The sequence below is a fragment of the Amphiura filiformis genome, chromosome 11, assembly GCF_039555335.1.
Source record: "Amphiura filiformis chromosome 11, Afil_fr2py, whole genome shotgun sequence".
Classification (NCBI taxonomy): domain Eukaryota; kingdom Metazoa; phylum Echinodermata; class Ophiuroidea; order Amphilepidida; family Amphiuridae; genus Amphiura; species Amphiura filiformis.
In genome coordinates, this window is record NC_092638.1 from 45,056,454 (window position 1) to 45,066,075 (window position 9,622).

The following is a 9,622-nucleotide window of genomic DNA, read 5'->3' on the forward strand; positions in this document are numbered from 1 at the left end:
CACATGGTTTTATTCAAAACAAACTCATATTGACCATAAAAACGAATAAAAACAGTCGGCTCTCAACACGCGATATTTAAAATTCCAGCGCCGAAATTGTCTAAGTGCAATGACGTAATGGTTATTTGTGTTCAATTGTCGTCAGCCTTTATTATATTACTGGGACGTCATTGCACTCGACAATTTCAGCGCCCGGGAATTTTGAATACCGCGTGTTGAGAGACGGATGTTTTTATTCGTTTTTATGGTCACTATGAGTTTGTTTTAAATAAAACCACGTGATTCGTGCTTGATAATTATTTTTCTTTCATATAAGGGATAATGTTGTGATTGCCGGAGTCATCCTTTAAGAGCCCTTAATTGTGTATAAAAATCAAAGATGTGGTGGCAGACTTCGAAAAAAATCGATTTTCTTTATATACATTGCACATGGTTAGACATTGAGTCAACATGTATAAATTTGGTTAAAATTTTACCTCTTCATCTATGGTTACCATGGTAACGGCCAAAATATGAATTGACCCAATTTTCACTATTTTTACCTTTTCACAACTGGAAAAATGCTTAATATTAGGTCATATTTCTGTATGAAGAACGTGAATTAAAATAATCTTCTCCCATACAATGAAGTATCCATCCTTGTCCTTTCCAAAAATGAAGTAAACATAACAATTAATTATTTCAATATGGTAGATACCATTTTGTAAAATAGGGTGTTTTTCATTAATTTAATTATGAAAAAATGATCTTTTTAAAAATGACGTAACCTCCAAAGTGGTGCTTTTTTTAATTATTTTTTGCAGGGTAGGTAGATAAGGTATTGGTCTACCTATCTATAGAAAAAAGTTCTGGTAATTGTTTTACTGGAGAGCAGTGTTGCCAGAAACTTTGAACTTTTTAGGATTGTTGACATTATAAGGTAGTGTGGAAAATAGGATTTTGAGCATTTACTTTCACTGAAAATCCTGATTAGGGTTGATAATGTACCAAAAGAAATTGGCATCAATACACCGTAAAGTGAGACACGATTTGATAATATTTTAATTACAGTGTTGCCAGAAAAAACGTCTCTCAGTGAAGCTGTTGCTCATCTTGTTATTACCTATCATACAGCTATGCTGAAAAATGGCCAAATAGACCAGGTTAAAAATGAGCTAGGTCCCACACATGAAAGGAGAAACTGCGGAACAAGAATGTATAAGGTAAAAATCCTGTTTCCTGAAAACTTTCCTGTGAGGGCACTTTTTTTTCTTCAAAATGGCTGCCAAAATCCAATGAAAAGCAATTATGCTCTTAAAATAGGCGGATAAAAGATAGAATTTGTTAGATTATGGATTTGTATTTATGAAAGTAATGTATAAATAAGTCGGTATATTAATAAGAAGGTACCAGGTGATCACAGTTGGGAACCTTTTTCAAAATGGCCGCCAAAATTCAAAGAAAAGCGTTATACGGTTACCATAGTCAATTATGAGGTATAATTGACCAGATTTTGGTTTAAGTATTGATGACAGTAATGTACCGTAACGCTAAATTAAGGTTTCAATAGGAAGCTACCAGGAGGTCACAGTTGAGGGCGCTTTTCAAAATGGCTGCCAAATCCAATGAAAAGCTTATATATATATATATGGTACACCGTCATTTAAGAGGCATAACTGATCTGAATTTGGATTAATAGTTATCAAAGTACAGTATAATCAGCCACAAAGCCTCAGATAATGTTATTGAAAAAAATATTTGAAACATTGAAATAGTTGTCTTTGATGTAATCGTAGTCTTCAATCATTGTCACCTCTAAGTTATCGTTTTGAGGGTGCAAAAGAACGAGTCACCAAGTCAAGATGACCACTAAAATGTCCACAGGAATAATTTATGTTCACGAAGGGCAACATATTAACTAAATATACTGCGCCAAGAAAGTATCCTTACCCCAGGGGGCCACTCAACTTTGGAAGCGACGGTATGTGCCTGTCGACCCTCTTTTGAAGTCGACTTATACCTGTTGACCCCCTTTTTTTAAAAGTCATACCCGATGACCCCCTTTTTTTAAAGTCATACCCGATGACCCCCCCTTTTTAGTTTTGGCTACCAATGACCCCCTTTTTTGGTTGCGGCTACCCAATGCCCCCCTTTTTTCTAGAAGAACATCATCAAAATGCAACAAAATAATGTCAAAACTTTCAAATTATGCTCCATTTTTTCAAAATTTTGCCGAAACTTTCAAAATTTTGCTCCATTTTTTTTCAAAAATTTCTACCCGATGACCCATTTTTTGAAATCTTATACTCAATGACCCCCTTTTTTCAAAATATTATACCCAATGACCCCCTTTTTTTATTTTGTTTGTACCCAATGATCCCTTTTTTTAAATAACGCTTTGTTACCGATAGGTCCCTACTTATGACACCGGTAGGCACATACCGTCACTTCTAAAGTTGAGTGCCCCAGATTCAAGTTACACTTGGAAAAATAAGCACAATTTCAAAACTTAACCATATTGGGGTAAATTGGTTTTTGTAATAGATGCACTATCTAATCCTGCACATATATGACACCACATTGAATCCAATGTGACCTCAAGAAGAAAAGTTACAAGCAATTGAATAGACGAAGGTCCAGTTTTAAAAGTTACAAATTGGCCTATACGATGTGCAAAAAGATTCCAACAAGCGCAAGTGCAACAAAGAGACTGAACAGTTTCTTCAATGAAGCTTTATTTTAAAGCAATATTTATTTCAGTTTTTACTTCTCTGTACTTTTCATAACTTGTATTTTTGTCAGCTCTTTTGTTTCAGTTTTCTTTTGTTCCTTTTCTTTTAAATCAAAGGCACACACAAATTAGCCATTTACCACTCTCAAACCAGATGTCTAGTCCGTGTTGTTTTGAATAGGCCAGTGTGTCACTTTTAAAACTGGATTTTCATCTAATCAAATGCTTGTAACTTTGCTTCTTGAAGTTACAGCAAAGGCAACTGGCATTGCATGTGCCGTTGACCCGATGGCTTTAGTCAGGACATTTACACCTACCAGTCATGTATGAGGATTTTGCTTTTGCCAGTAGGCCTATATGCAAGACAATAATTGATCATTGTTGCATTTTTCCTTGACATAAAGCATCAAGTATGTTGAGAGAAAAACAAGAGGTATGACAATAATGACATCCAAAGTTATCGCCAGGTACGGTAATCACAGTTGTCTTGTGATTTCAACAGTTTCTTTACCAACATCGAGAACAAAGCAGTCTATTGGTGTCAAAGGAAAAGGTTTTAGCAGACTCAAAGTGCAGCTATCTTCTTTTCAGAGAATGCAACGTTTTCACAAAGAAGATATATATGACCTATATGCCGCTTTGATTTCAGATAGGCTAGATAATGAAGAATAATTTTCTTAATGTAGTGATATCGATGTGAGTGATCTTGAAGATAAACACACAAGAAAAGAATTCAGTGAAACCAAGAAGAGTATGAAGTAAATATCCTGCCCTTTGTCCATACATAGGGACAATTCTCTGGTGGTCATTTTGGAGATTTGGTGATCATATTAGCCATCTTGACTCGCTATATAGCACTTTGTAGCTCGCTATATAGCACTCTGAAACACTTGCTTAGAGGTGACAATGATCAAAGACAACTATTGAATGATTCATCAAAGACAACTATTACATTCTCTTATCAAAGACAACTTTCTTTCTTAACACTTTTATCTGTGGCTTTGTGGCTGATATCATGCCGCTCTTTTTGGTGGCCATTTTGAAAGGCAACCTCAAATGTGACCCCCGGTATCTTCCTATTATTACATTGACTTAATTTTACTGTACTGGGATCAATATTAATTCAAGATCTGGTCAATTGTACCTCTTTTTAAGTGACTATTTTAAGTTTAACGGTGTACTATGTTGGTCCGACATTTTGAAAAGTGCCCTCAGCTGTGACCTCCTGGCACCTTCCTATTAATATCTTGACGTATATTTACATTACTGCTATCAATGCTTAACCAAAATCTGGTCAATCATACAGTGACGTAGCACCAGTTATCATATGGGAGGGGGAACCAACCAATATGGGTGGCAGTCCGTTTTTTTGGATTTTTAAAATTCAGATCGATTGGAAGCCATGTAACCCCATGCCCCTATGACGTTACGCCACTGCAATCATACCTCATAAGTGACTATTTTAACCATATATATGCTTTTCATTGGATTTTGGCGGCCATTTTGAAAAGCGTTCCCAACTGTTTACCTGTTGGTACCATTCTATTAATACCTTGACATAGTTATACATTACTTTCATCAATACAAATCCGAAATCTAGTCGCTTTTATCTTTTATGCGACCTTTTTAAACGTATAGTAGCTTTTCATTGGATTTTGGCAGCCATTTTGAATAAAGCGCCCCAACAGGAAGTTCTCAGGATACATGGTTTTTATTTTTACCTCATAAATTCTTGTTGCTCATGAAAAACTGGTCCAGAAAAACTATGTGAGAATGTTTCCTTTCATGTGTGGTAACATTTTTAACCTGGTCTAACTCTTATTTTATGGAAAAATACCTATCTTTATAACACTGTTTGTCTATATTAAAATTACCAAAACTTTTTAAAATTTATTTGGGTACAGTACTATCTAGTCCAGCCACACTGAAAAATATAACATATAAAAAGCACCACTTTGGGGGTTACAGCTCATCAATATTGCTATATTTCAGAAAGTCAAAAATTACGAAAAACACCCCTATTTGAAACAATGGAATATCCCAAGTAGGACAGACTGTTTGTTAAAACAACTGTATTTTTAGAAAGCTTAGATGTTGCCAATTATGTCGTGGAACTCTCAAGGTTTACCTCTATTTTTCCTTTATATGGTGAATCCTGAAACTTGTTATTTTTTAGCCTTGTAAAAGTGCGAAATAGTCTAAAACCTGTCATTTTGATGTTTTGGCCGTTGCGATGGTAACTAAGGTGCAGTGATGAAATAATTTTGATTTTTGTAGACTTTGACCAAAGTTGCATCCTGATATAAGAAGAAATTCCATTTTTTGAAGTCTGCCAACTATTTTTGATTTTCTTTGGCTGGTACGCAATACTATACTCTTAAAATCTTTCATCCTTACCACATAAAGAGTGTCAGATGGCTTGAGTTGAGAGGTCTACAGTGTAGGACAATCTTGCCATTCCTAAATATTCAGACACCTTGCTCTTAGTCAGACAATGTAGGCCTACACTAGTATGTACAAATTTAACTTTCTACCAAGAACAGTATTAAAAAGAAACAAATCATTTGGTAGTATTGAAACAGACTTCAGTTGTTTACTTCTTACATGTACAAATAAGTCATTTTGTTATTTTTACCCCGGGGGGTCACTCACTACTTGACTTGCTATGCACCCGTGTCCAAGAAAAACGTCTAAAAGGGCATGTTTTTCACCACACAGTGGCGTCGACGTCTTTTTTGAAAAAGGGTACTTTTTCAGAAGGCATCGCAATTTAGGGGTCCTTTATAGACGTTTAGGGTAACTAGTAATATTATTGTTTGGGTGAGTTTGCACTAATTTGATAAAAATCACCACTTTTTTATTGATTCTTGTTTAATACTTTTGTGCATGTTTTCTTCAGTATCTATACATGTATGTCTGCAACATCAAAAAGACACCTTGGGTATCAAATTAGCTCATTTCCCTGTTTACGCCACTTAGGGTACCGGTATATAGATATTTCCAAGTTGACACCATTTAGGAAATTAGGGTATGGTTTTTGCATGTGCTACGCCATTTAGGGTAGGATTTTGCATGTGTTTCGCCATTAAGGGGTGCAATTTGTTATTTGGTTATGTGAAAATTCGCCATTAAGGGTGCATTTCAGAGGTGTTCGGACGCGGGTGGGAGGCACTTTTGTGCGAGAGTGACCCCCGGTTTTTTACTTCAAAATGAAACAACACCACCCTTACTCGCTCGCCAGTCCTACGATACATACAGTACCGTAGGGGAGAGTGGGGTTAGTTGGAACGCGGGGTAAGTTGAAGCATTGTATTTTTTTCTGACACAAAAAATTAATTTGGTAAAATACTGGCACCTAGTAATAGGAATTAGTAAGGGTGATCCACAAAATTAGCAACAGCACTGATGCCCCACCAATGTTGGCTTGGGAAAGGAATATCTGTTTTTTTTTTTTTTTTTTAATTTTTATGCCCCTCAGAAAAGATGCGTTATCTCCATGTTGTTTAACGATTCAGGGGATTATTTTTTGAGTATCATAAGCACTAGTAGTAAGTCCCAGAATAATGTTAAATAAAAGTTTTATTGTATTTCTTATTTTGTGTAATGAACTTTGAAATGTAAAAATAGGCATCGGGTTAGTTGAAACTTTTGAGGTGGGGTTAGTTGAAAGCGTGAAAATCGTGATAGAAAAATATGGTTAAAAATTTGACTTTTTAAAAATTTGTAACATGTTTACCATTTCTTCAATATTGCTTTTTAAAATATGGTTAAAAAGCAATAATACAAGCAAAAAATGCACACAGAAAGTACATTTTATAATATTTTAGGCTTCTCATATTTTGGTCCATGGTGACACTCGTCACCTTGTGTCCAAAGTATTGACCCGCACTCCCTCATATTTATTTATTCATTTTTTCACACTGATTGTATGTTAAAGGGTGCCTTCAAGGGAAGTATAACCCTAACAACACAATAATAATTATTTTGAAATTTTTACAAGCCGTGTTTCAACTAACCCTCACCCTATGTTTCAACTTACCCCAGGGGTGGGGTTAGTTGAAACACTTTTTTTCAAATTTTCAAATTGGATTATATGAATAATCATAAGCAGGTCCAATAAAGTTTAAGGCTGTATTTGTAGCATGTATGTATATGTTTATACTGATATGGTTAGTGTTTCTTGAAAGTAATCGGTTTGCGTTAAAAAGACGATTTTGTGAAAAATGTTTCAACTAACCCCAATCTCCCCTACCTAAGGACTGGCTCACACCATTTTGTCTGTCTATGGAAAATACACACTTAACGGTTTGCGCAGGTCAGATATTCGAAAAATTTCTTCAAAATTTCATCAAAGGTATATAAAATTAAAGGAGGATTTTGTGATCCTAGCATCCTCTTTTTATGACATTTTTCAGTAGATATTCACGAAAAAAGCTTATTCCCTAAATTTCAATTGATTCTGATTTTGCGTTTGCGAGGTATGCATGATTTATATACATGTGTATTACACTGCTCCCTCCTGGCCATGCGTTTTGAGTTGGGCCGGTATAATGCGTTACATGTTTTCGCGAGATGAAAATTGCATGTTTTTCGTTTAGATATGAATATCTTTCACATATTATACCCAACATATATAAAAGTATACATTTTCTGGCTGCAAATGAACCAAGGAATCCAAAAAGGCACTTTAAAATGACATAGGGTGTAACACTAAGGAGTTATGAAACTGAAAATACCAAATATTTTAGGGGAAAAATGTAAAAATTGACAAATTAAAAAAAAAAGTTAGCTTCACCCCACATGTTTAAAAGTTCCATATCATCATAGGGTTCAATAAAATTAAAATGATTTTGCGCCAGCCTCTTTCAAGGCATATTTTCCCATTGACTTCAATGTGTAACCCGAACGGAAAATAAAATATGCAAAATTGCTTCTCAAAGCAAATTAAATAACCTGGAATATGATTGTATGGTGTTATAGTATGCAGTTTAAAGTGAATTGCAAAAATGTGAAAAAAGAAATGGACCCCTTGCATCATATGACCCCTGGGGTCACTTTTATTAAATTTGCTCCTCCTGATCCTCCTCCTCCTGATCCTCCTCCACCCCGCACATTATGCTAATTAGATGCAAATTATTCAAATGTTAATAACTTTTTACAACTTTTTAAGGTTTACTGTATTGGTCTCATCACAAGCTTTAATTTGACACCAAATTTAACTACATAGGCTGCATATTAACTGAGAAAATGAAAAAGATGAACCCTAAAATGTCGCACGCATGTAACATCTCCACCTATTTACTGGCCCAACTCAAAACACATGGCCTCCTAGGCCACTGTGTGTAATTTCGTTCTGGTGCACCAGAACGAAATTCAAATTTGACGATATTTTTGCTAAACGAATTAATCTGCAAGAAATTTTTGGAACATAAACATTATGTAGCCAGAGGTGTTCAGTGCAGTGGTATAAAAATCTCAACTTTTTTGAAAAAAGTGGGGATGAGGCTGTGGATCACTAAATGTCCCTTTAATACCCACCTTATTGTGCTTGCTAATTTAAGACTCGGTTGAAACAAAATTAAGGATCGAATGCATTTTAGTGTCCAAAAAGGCAATATTATTGTCAAAGTTATGCCGAATTCTCCACCCTTGCGAAGGGTGCAGAATTGGAATCGGGAATAAAAATATTCAATCTTTGCGATCAAAAACACAAAATTACAACTTGACGTACTATTGGCAAAAAGACATTAAATTGCCAAACAATATAGAATAGAACATTTTATGTCAACTTGTCAAAATTTTAAAATATTGAAGAAATGTGCTCCCTAAACTTGTGGCGACTAGGCAAAATAATTCCCATTCAAATGCATGGCAGAGAAACTGAAAGTGCATAACACAGCCCACACTCAGGCTAGCCTAGTTCACGGCACATGATGGCCATATTTACTATTAAATTTTAGTGATTTAAATAAAATCTGAGCGCCTGAGAGGATGACCTGACCATGCAGCCAACCTTTTCTGAAAATTGGTTGAGTTGGTATCATAATATAATTCATGATATGATGATATGCATGAATGATTATGTCAGGTAAAATGACGTGTGTAAGTATGCCAGGTAAATTCAAATTTGCCATCAAACTGCATCATTTTATATATCAAATTAAAGCCCTTGAGTAAAGAAAGCCAACACTGAAAACCTTTTGTCATAGCACTTTCCGTAGCAAAGTTACATCTTGTCAAAGATCGACTTTCATCAAAAAGATTCTGCTAGCAAAATTCCCCAAAACAGCATTACGGGGGTGTTTCTAGATCTTAGTCTCATGACGATAGCACCTTTTTTAATGGAACTGCTATCAAAATCTCTCTGAAATTACATGTGCGAGTCGCTCATCACCAAAAAAAATCATATATTTGGGTCAAGTGAAGTATAGACAACATATTTAGGAAGGTTTCCTTCTTAAAAAGCTTCTTTTAAATTTCAATGTAAATTTTTATTGCCGGTTTAGGCCATTTTGACTGACTAGCAAATGTGTTAACTGAGGTTTCCCTGTCATACCTATTAACCGTGTGTATGTAGCCTGTAAGTACTCAGGCTAGGGCCTTTAGTTTAAACTCACCTTTTCTACACAAGCGGCCAAAACAATGCCTATTAAACTTAAAAAAGAGATTCCAGTTAGTACCAAAATACCGATGAATGGAGTTTGAGCGTGCATGATTAGCAATTAATTGCCCTTTTAGCTAATCTTTGATGCATGTTGATGTGTTGCTTGCATTTCAACCTGTTCATGGGCGCGGCCATGTTTGTCCTCTTTCATACCAAATAAATATGAAGAAAACTACGATCACTACCATGTTTGATTTCACAATTAATGTGAACTAAAAAATATCAAAAAATACATATATAACTTACTT